Source organism: Tupaia chinensis, unplaced genomic scaffold (assembly GCF_000334495.1).
Source record: "Tupaia chinensis unplaced genomic scaffold, TupChi_1.0 Scaffold000098_2, whole genome shotgun sequence".
Lineage (NCBI taxonomy): Eukaryota > Metazoa > Chordata > Mammalia > Scandentia > Tupaiidae > Tupaia > Tupaia belangeri.
In genome coordinates, this window is record NW_006159561.1 from 2010405 (window position 1) to 2019186 (window position 8782).

Below are 8782 nucleotides of genomic sequence, written 5' to 3' on the forward strand. Positions count from 1 at the left end.
GGAGTCTGAAGCTGATTCCCTGGCATGATGTAGGGAAGCCTGGTGGTGGCCAGTGAGGAGGTTTAGTCTTGGTGCTCAGCAGAGGCAGCCCCGCAAGGTAGGAGCAACAAGGCATGGCGGGCTGACCTAGAATTCCAGGGTCCCTGGGCCCTGTGACTCTGCCTGCCCAGCCCCATGCTTGCCAAGGCCAAAGGGCGGGGATGAACTGTGACCCCCATAGGCTGATGACCAAGTTAGGAATTTAAACCTTTCCAGGGTGTATGGTGGGTCTAAGAAGATAATAATCAAGGGTTATCTGAAGTTGTTACTGGGTCACCAATAATCCCAGAACAGTGAGAGATCATCACTCAACATAAGTTTTCCTAAGGGCTGCAAAGATGTTTGACATAAAGACTTAGGCTGAATATATTGTGGAATGGGCTGCAAAGGACCCATGCTGCTTCCTTCCAACAGATATTCTGGCCCTTATTCCACTGTCCTAGCGAGTGTTGTACTGTCCTGGAAACTGGCCAAGATGGTTGAGGCATGGGAGCAGGAGCAAAAGAAGAAACAAATATCAAGAAAATATTGTCAAAAGCCAAATGATTAAACAAGGATCGAAGGAATGAACAGGTTCTGTAACCAGTGACAAATCATTTGAGAAATTATGCGGCTGTGGAAGGACTCTTCAAAGGTTTCTCCTTTGGCTTTCATGAAAGCATTATTTAAGAAATGAAATGTGATGGATGGATCATAAGGAATACTCATGTTCCGAGTAACTTTTAGGCTTGGGTGTAGTTTGTTGGTGTCTGTTGACGGTTACTGTAAATTAGCATTTGTTGTGGCATGACTTGGTCATTTGCCATTTAGCAGCTTCTATATTGAGGTGAAATCATCCTGTGAAGAAAAAGACAAGATGATGAACTCCATTCAAATAATGGTTTAGGGCTGGCAGATGGCGTGGTGGTTAAAGGTGCTGGACTCCCACATGGCCAACTGTGGTTCAAGTCCTAGACCTGGTGGCTTGCTTTTGTACTACGCCCCCTCTTTCTCTGTCTCTCATTAATCAAACTGATATCAATCAAAATAATAATAATAAATATAGTTAAATAAAACAAATAATGATTTAAAATGGGATCCTGTTCTGGACAAAGGAAATTAAGAATGTAAAAGAATTGTCATCTCCAAGGTGAAAAGTATGGTTTCACTTAAGAGATACATAATCACATCTTTTATCATTATTACTTGTTTCTTGGCATAGAATCATTTCCGCTTTTCTCAAAGTAAAATAATATTAATCAAAAATAATATTTTCTGCATCTTTCTGATTTTAGCCTTTGAGACAACTGGTAATTATCCAGACATTCTACATTTTTGTAAAACTAATTTTATGAAAAATTACCTTGACTCTGTAGAATACCACCTACTAGATAATGGCGTTTGTACTTAGGAACACTGCCACTTTCTTAGAGATGACTTGTTGAGAAGAATAACACTATGATTTAAAGCTTGCAGTAAAAATGCCAAATGCCTTAAGTATCTTTGAATCGGTTTATTCTTGTGCTTAGTAGAACTGTGAAATAGTTACCATGTCTTAAACAGGTCGTGGACTGATATAAAGTCACCCCTTTTGCATGCCATTCTTCTTTTCATCTTCATGTGGTAGTGATGTCTTACACTTTTTATCAAGTAGGTTCATAGTGGAAATTACAATCTCAAATCTCTTTTAAAGAACTCTTAGTTGTACTTCATAGTGGTAAAGAAAGGCTTACATTTGGAAAAATTTTCTTAACCATAGTAGTGATTATGACAAAAATGAATATGTGCTGTACGTAGAGGTAAAAGCTAAATGTATTCTTGAGTTGTGAAACTGAAACTTTTTAACTATTAAACATGGCCTTCATACATGCATGGTCCAGTAATTGTATCCAGTCAATATTTAATAGCTTATTAATATTTTCTGCACCTTTCATAATGTATTTTAAGTTACAAAAATTGTCAAATGACTAATTTAAAAACGAAACTAGATACTGAAATAAATTTGATACCTTTGTATTGAAAAATAAAAAATGGCAACACCTTCTCTTCCAGTCCACAAAATGAAAGGCTTTGTTAATCTCACTAGGAGCTGAGCCCAGTTTGAATTTTGTTATTACTCTGTTACCTTCAGGGTACCACCAGTGTCAAATTCCTATTGCCTTTTTCTTAGGCTGAGGACTGGATTGCTGGAGGGCTTTATTCTTCAGGTTCTCCTCAGTCCTGAGCTTTAGGCCTTCTCTTTGTGGGTGTACCTTAGGGGCGCTTTCCCTATGCCCTTGCTCCGCCCTCAGTGACACACAGCTAGCTGTTGCTTATTCCTCTGTGTTGATGAGGTAGGGGTGGTGGAAACTATTCTCTTGTCCTAGTCCAGCCTCTGGTATCTGGAGTGGAGATTTTTTTAGTGACCCTGCCCTTTTCTCAGAAAGAGAAGTCCTCTACCTTTCTCCAAGGTATGGACATTTTCATTTACCCACAGTAGGTTTCATTTCATTTACCCACAGTAGGTTTTCACCTGTGTGCTGATTACTGCAGGTTTTATTACACTTCTACCACCAACTGAAGGTGTAATGGGTCTGCAGTTGCTACAAATTCTGTATTCTCCTGCTGGTTCCCATCAGTCTTTATCCACTAGATAAGGGATTCTTCTTTCCAAGTCTAGAGCAGCATGCAAGTTAGTGCTTATGCCTTTTTTTCCTCTAGCGGTGCCTGACTTCCCTGAGATTTCAGGGTGGATCTCAGCTCTCTGCTGGGATCAAGAAAAGTTACAATTTGGTAGATGATTCATATGGCATTGGGTTGTCAGGAAAGTCATGACACATTTTTGCACAGAAAAGTACATTATGACTTTTTTGATGACCTAATATTTTCTTGTGAGTGAGAGTAATTCTCTCTTAAGTTTTCCACATCCTAGGTGGAATGTAACCTCACTTGATTAAAAAAAAAATAGAATTTTGCAGCCTTGCACCCGTTTATAAGTTCTATGGGATGAAGAAATGCCTTAGAGTTGGAATAAAAGGTGAATTTACTGGCAAAATGTGGAGGAAGAAAGGCAAGGAGTAGAGCTACATGCTCTGAAGGTGAGCCGAGTAATATGAAAGAAGTGTCAGGAGAGCTGAAGGGGGATGAAACCACCTTGTCCTGTAAGACGTCCTATTATCTAGTCAAAGTCAGCAGCAACGAGCAGGGTGAAAAGGATCAAGAATCTCTGAAAATGGCACATCCATATCTTTAGGTTCATTGACACCCATAGGGGAAAACATTATTTTTCAATTGTGAGACGACTAAAAATGAGGGGTTTAAGAAAATCTTATGAGGTGAATTGCTATTGCTATCCTTGCACAGCTTAGACTTAGTACTTATCATGTATGGGCATGAAGCAGAAAACAAAATCAAATAAAGCGAAGCTACCTACTAGTTCCAAAAAGAATCAGTACATCTGGCTGGTGACAGTGTGGTTGGATGATAAAACTGCCTCTTATAAAAATAACTTATAGTTAATACTGTATTATGTCAAGTGAGATAATATATCATTTATAAGTATTATATATAATATATAATTGCCAGGCATAGAATATTGCTTCATTTAGGAATAACTATAACCTAGTATGTATCTCAGAACGAGACTGAGAAATGTCCACATCCAACCAGATTACTGATAATATTGTGGTCATGAAAATCTTATAATACTGATTCTATTTCTGATAATTTAAATAGCTCATGATTGATTAGGTGATGCCCCACCTACTTTCATTAAGTTTTTCCTGATTCCTTTGGGTGATTTCAAATTTCTCTGAATTTTTCTTAAGTCCATAGCCCTTCAAATAATACTAAACCATACATGTTGCAGTATAAGATTTTGAGATTTACTTTCTTCTTCTCTCTATTCCTCATTGAATTTCTTCTCCTTACCCAGGCAGATAGTCATTAGTCATTCATTGCCTCAGGGAAAGTCCATCATGGCAGAAAATGAGAGCGGAAGTGTCAAATTCTTTTTACTTGAGCTTTAAAAATTGGTTCCAGAAAGGGTTTAGAGCAATAATTGATACACTTATTCAGTCTTTGGAAGTGCCTAGTCCAACCCTGAAGATGATCTACTCTTTATGTGGGTGAACCAGTCTTTACCTGAATCAACACTGCTGGATCAGCTGTGTTAAGGGGCTGTGTCATCATCACCACTGACTAGTGAGGATGCTAGCCAGCAGCCCCAGTAATCATCCAGCAGGAAGCATACTCTTGTTGGCCTCAGGACTACTAGCTCATGTTATTAATCTCTCCATGCAGATAGCTACTCTTTCAACAGACTGGAGTCCTTGAAAATCTCAGGAAAAAAGAATGGTCTTTGGGCACCTAAGTGGTAATTGTGGTAAGAGAACTCAGACCATTTGATCCTCCCTTCCACCTCCAAATTCCTGACCCACATATGAGGGATCTTCTAAATGTTTATGGAAAATGTATTATGAAAAAATTAAACATGGACTTCAAATATTTTTGCACCAAAATAAAACTCATACTTCAATTCTACTTTTCCAGGAACTTTCTGAAATTCCTTCATATCTGATCGATTGATTCCTTCATATCAAATTGAAATCAGAGAATGAGCTCCATGTGATTCCTCAGCCCTGCCACCCAATCTCTCTACACCCAGGAAAGAGATTACAGTTGTTGAGGATGACTTCCTATTTCACAGCAATCGCACTTCCCATTCATTTTCTTGAGGCTAGTATTTTATACTTTTGTTTTACCCACTAAGTACTTTGTATAATATGAGATACTCAAGTCTATAATGGCAGACTGATACTAAAGGCAATGTATTAGATATACCAGAAAGAACACAATGTTCCATTGAAGATTTTATCAGAAAAATGAATGTCTTTTAGTTATTCTTTACTAACTATAAACCACTCCAAGTTTTAGTACCTTAAAAATGAAAACTATTTCCTTGCTTATGATTTTGTGAGTTGGCAATCTGAGTTTTGTTTGGTGGCATTGCCTGTGGTCGTTCATGTGGCTGCTCTCATCTTGCGGTCATTTGGGGTTGAAGAGTCCAAGATGGCCTCATTTTTATGTCTTATGGTTGTTATATGGAGCTTGCTGGCTTTGCCTATTTTGAAACCTGCCCCCCCTCCATAGTTTCTTGTATGTCAAGAAACTAGCCCTGGCTTTTTACATGGTGGTCTGAGGTGGTAAGAGGGCAAAAATGAAATACACAGAAATTGCAGGGATCTCATGTGACCAAGGCTGAGAAATCCCACAGAATCAATTCTATAATATTCTGGTCTATAACATAAGGACTAGGTCAGACTAGATTCAAGAAGAGGGAAAAATAAACTCAGCTTCATCATGGGAAGAGTGAAAAGTTCACATTGCAAAGAGATTTGCCTATAGATATTGCAGGAATTTTTGCATTTCTCTTTGTGAACAAACCATAGTATGTATATGGAAACTTTTAGCCTGATGCTTACACTTACCTTCATAGGCAGTGAAAAGAGGAGCAATGACGATGGTGATAGTGATGATGGTGGTGATGATTTTAATCCATGAATTATTATTGGTAGCTTTTGTCTTAGAGTGATTTCGATATTGAAGACACAGGAAAACTCTTTCATTCTTCAGCATGCTACCAGTTGTTTTGCTACTGATGAAAGAAACATAACGCTCTGCAGGTTTCTTGGACAGAGCTAGGAGGAAAACTTAAGGTAACGTAAGATCCTGCATTCATTGCCAGAGAGAGCAAGCAAAAAGTGCCAATAAGTATATTCATCATTCTTGCTTTCTCAGGTTATTGTATGATCCTAACAACTTTAATTTCAAGACTTCAATGCATTCATGGGTCAGGGATTAGATTAATAAATTCAAAGATATTTTATTGGAATACCCCTTTAAAAATATTGAGTCTAAACCATTGTTTCACAAGTTTTCTTCCAAAAAGCGACTTACTAGCAAATTCCCAGAAAATATCTCTGGTTTCAGTGTTTAAGGCAATAGAACCATACACATTCAATGCTAATGGCATAGTTACATGACAGCTTTTATGAAGGCAATTATTTGTAAAATGTGCCATTTTTAACAGACTGAGATATTTATTTGTTTTGATGGTGAGAAATGGAAATCTAGAAGGTGACACAAATATGTGAGTTGCTTTGTTGTCGTAACTATAATTAGAATTCTTGGAGTGAAAGCAACAACAACAGCAAACATAGCTTTGCTAAAGCAATGGGAAGATACAAACTGCCAAGGGCTGATGAGCTGCACAATGCACCGAATTAAACAAAATCCAAAGCTGCTCAAACTTGGCATGCCTGGAGCTCTGGGCAGGCAGTGAAAGGTATACATTTGGGGCCTGCCCTTTATTTGTCAGTGTGTCACATCAGACACCAAATGGGATCTGCTGATTTCTGTATGTCACAAGAAATGGTTATTAATGAAAAAATGTTGCTTTCTGGAAAGGCATTTTCTTGGCACCAATACTTTTGGGGAAGGTAATGGCTGAGTGATCATTTGTGAGGAGGAGAAGGAAGAGCTAGTCTTGCTTAAAATTAGTTGAATTTTTGGACAACCCAATGGCAGTGTATCTGCAATAAGATTTTTGCAAAAACAGAATGTGATTCAGAGTGGAGAGAGGTTCATTTGTCATCTGAATCCATTTAGAAAACATTTCTTGTTCTGTATTTGTAAAGAAAAAAACAGGTTCTGATATTTCAAATGAGATTGTTTGTTTCTAAATATTCTTAACCTGTTACACACGGGCTTTACTCAGATTATCTGTTCTGGTCAACGTGGGCTGATTTCAGAATTGCTTTTTATGTAACTGTATCTAAATGACTACTTGAAGGACTTTTTACCTGCACATTAGACTGAATTTTTGTAAACCCACCTGATCAAGTGGATCCAGTTTTACCTAGCCCATGTCCACATGGGCAATATATAGTGGAAAATTAAACATCAGAATTACAACCCCCTCCATGAAAAACCTCATCAAACATTCTCTATCACTAATAACAATAATTTTATTAAGCCTATTTCAATTAATCTGATTGGTTATATGTATTGTTTTAAAATCTGAAGTCATTGATTCCCTATCACTTTACTTCCTTCAGCATAGAGGATCACATTTTACATTACGGTTACTTTACAGTGTTTTCTTTCCAAGAAACCATATTAAGAAACCATACAGATTATCTAAGCTAACACATTCCTTTGATAGACAAAGATTTGATGAAAAGATTTGAGCTTAAATATTTGGTTTAAGGTTACTCAATTCAGCAACAGAGCCAAAACAAACTCTAAATTCCACCATTGTGTCATAATTGCCTTTCAAGGGTCAGCAGTCTTCACCAGAGAAAGTTCTTCATCACATCTTTGAATTAAACTGATTATCTTAATTAAAAAAAATTTTTATTAACTTATTATAATTGTACATAATTATGGAAGGGCAATATGACTTTACAGTATGAGAATATAATGATAATGATTAATTAGGAATAATTAGCATATGTATAATCTCAACAATTTATCATTATTTGTATTAGGAGCACCCAAAATCTTACCTTTTTTTGAGATACACAGCAAATTGTTGCCATCTATATTCTCCACTTGGTATATTATAACACTGGACATAGTTTCTTCTACCTGTAATTTTAGAGATGTTCATGTTCACAACATCTCTCTATCCACACCCAATCTTTCCCCTCCTCTAGGTGTCATTGTTCATCCCTCTACTTCTAGGAGGCCATTTCCTCAATTTATACATATTGGGAAGAACAAGTAGCATTTTTCTTTCTGTGCCTTGCTTATTTCACTTAACATACAATCTTCCAGGTTTGCCCATTCAGTGTCAAATAAGAGAATTCCATCCTTTTAAATGGTTGAATGGCATTCCATTTTACTTATGTATCACATGTTCTTTATCCATCCATCTGTCGATAAACACTTAACATTGATTCCATATCTTGGCTGTTGTGAATAGTTCTGCAGTAAACACTGGGATGCAAATACCTTTGCAACACACTAATTTACTTTCCTTTAAATATACACATAGTAGTGGATCACCCAGGAGTTCTATTTTAGTTGTTTGAGAAAACTCTGATTTTCCATAATGGCGGTACTATTTACATTCCCAGCAGTGTAACAGGGTGCTCCTCTCTCCACACCATCATTAACATGTGTTATTATTGATATTAACCATCCTAACTGGTGTGAGATGATAGTTTAGTGTGGATTTGATCTGCATTTCCTTAATATTAATGGACATTTTTTTTCATGAATTCGTTTGCCACTTGTATGTCTTCTTTTGAAAACTTTAATTAGTTCATTTGCCCTTTGTAAAAATCATATTTGTGAGTGTGTGTGTGTGTGTATGTGTTTGCCATTGAGTTTGAAGTTCTTATATGTCCTAGTTACTAATCTTGTCAGATGGATAGCAGGCAAACATTTTCTCACATTCTGTGGGTTATCTTTTCACTCTGTTGACTGGTTCCTTTGTTGTGCAGTAGCTTTTTAGATTGATAGCATACCATTTTTCTATGTTTACTTTTGTTGCCTAGACTTTTGAGGTTTTATTCATGAACTGCTCTTTGCCAGTACCAATATCCTGAAGTGTTTTACTTACATTTTCTTCTAGTATCATCGTTGTTTTAGGTCTTATGTTTAAGTCTCTAGTAGATTTGGAGATGATTTTTGTATACTGTGAAAGATACATATCTATATTCTTCTGCCTATGGATGTCCAATTCCTTAGCACCATTTATGGAAGAAGCTCTCTTTCC

General features: G+C 37.0%; 1 pseudogene; it reads left to right on the plus strand.

The window, feature by feature from the left end:
* Window positions 1-377: 377 nt before the first annotated feature.
* On the plus strand, window positions 378-608 carry LOC102481760 (small integral membrane protein 15-like; annotated as a pseudogene).
* The last annotated feature ends 8174 nt before the right edge of the window (window positions 609-8782 follow it).